Source organism: Hippopotamus amphibius, chromosome 3, assembly GCF_030028045.1.
Source record: "Hippopotamus amphibius kiboko isolate mHipAmp2 chromosome 3, mHipAmp2.hap2, whole genome shotgun sequence".
Classification (NCBI taxonomy): domain Eukaryota; kingdom Metazoa; phylum Chordata; class Mammalia; order Artiodactyla; family Hippopotamidae; genus Hippopotamus; species Hippopotamus amphibius.
In genome coordinates this window covers 39,406,282-39,408,051 of record NC_080188.1, presented here as the reverse complement: position 1 = coordinate 39,408,051, position 1,770 = coordinate 39,406,282, and positions in this window count along the sequence as shown.

Below are 1,770 nucleotides of genomic sequence, written 5' to 3'. Positions count from 1 at the left end.
AACACATATACTTAGATGCACACAGATTCCCATGGCAGGGTACCAGAAAGCCTTCCTAGAGGACAGAAAATTGAGAAATCTCAGCCCAATTATTAGTTTCTTCGAATTTTGACAATTATTTGAAATACTCATAACCTTCCATTATTATTGTTCCTTTTCACTTTATCTCTTTAATTTGGAAATTATTTCTCTTTGTTTAAAACATTTAACTAATCACTGAAATGAAGAAATTCCTCCAGTTGGAGAGAAATCACAATATAACAAAAATGGCAGACATCTGTAGCCAAAAGTACATGCAGACAGTCCGAGAGGCCTGCAAATGTATTAATGTGTGAAGAAACAATAGAAGAGACTGCAATAAGTCATTTGATCCTTCAGAGTAAAATCACCTAAATTCTTGGTATATATCACTGACTTACTGCTATTAATAGTCTTTTAGTTAATTTCCCTCATTAAAGGAATGTGTATATAAAAACTCTAGCATATATATGCACATATATATAATTTTCACACAGATTATATTATATATATATATATTTTACTGGTTGATAGTAACAGGCAAAGGCTATTTGAAAAACAGTATTTGTAGAATTTTTTATTAATTTATTTCTTTTTGGTCTTGTGTAGATTTTTCCTCTATTTTGAGGCATCTAAAATTTAGTGGGTATACTAGAAAGGTTTTGTTTCTATTTTACATTAATAAATACTGAAATGAAAAGTAAATATGTTTCTGTTTTCAGAAGGAAATATAGTATGAACACAAAACACATAGGGTGAACAGTATAAACAAAGTCTGTCATGGACACAATAAGACCCATGATAGTCATGTACATTATTATATAAATTTGCCCTTATTGAAACCAGTTTTTGTTTGTTCTGTTTCTCAGCAAAATTGACATTAGAATCTTGCTTTAAGGTAGCAACTTTTCAAACCTACAGCCCCATTTAATGATAATGTTTTTGCTTAATGTACTGTATTTTGGTATGGAGAGTGGGTTCTTTAATAAATTACTTTTAGAATCCTGTAAATAAATATACTGCATTTCGAACTATGATAATGGGCTGCTTAACAAGCAAATAGTCTTGGGACTTGACTCTAAACTTTTAATGGCTTCCAAAAGTAATTCATTACCAATGAATGCTGAGTTTTCATCACAAAGGATAGTAGAAAGAATGTGTCATGATTTATGAAACAGAAAAAAAAATGTATCATAGGGACTTTAGAAACATTTTTGAGAGGGACACAATTGTTTTGGCTAAGCATATACGTAGCCTTCCAATATTTTGAAAAATAATAATGTTTTACATAGTTTTACTTTGGAATGTATGCCAAATAATGTTTCATGGGTTATCTTTTTCCACCTTATACTCTGATTCAACTTCTTAAAATAACTCAATTAGTATTCTGTTTTTACATCACATTGATATATTTGACATCCTGATAATATGTTATAGAGAAATATAAACAAGTGTGTTCAGTTATTATTCACCCAAAATTGTGAGTTTCACTTTAATATTTTCTATGTTCTCGTTTCACCTAATAAGCAAGATTGTTCCTTTAATAACTGAGGACTGTGAAGTAAAAATAGGAGTTTTTAAAAAGGACAAAATGTTCTCCCAAGGAGACTTGGAGGGTCTGGAAAAATACTAAAGTGTAATTTAATCTATTTTTATTATGTCTCTAGACAGCTTAGATACTCTGCAGTTTTCACCCTAAAAAAGTCCATGTCCAAGGTAATAACCCTCATCCGCTTTTCATTTGCAGGCCTG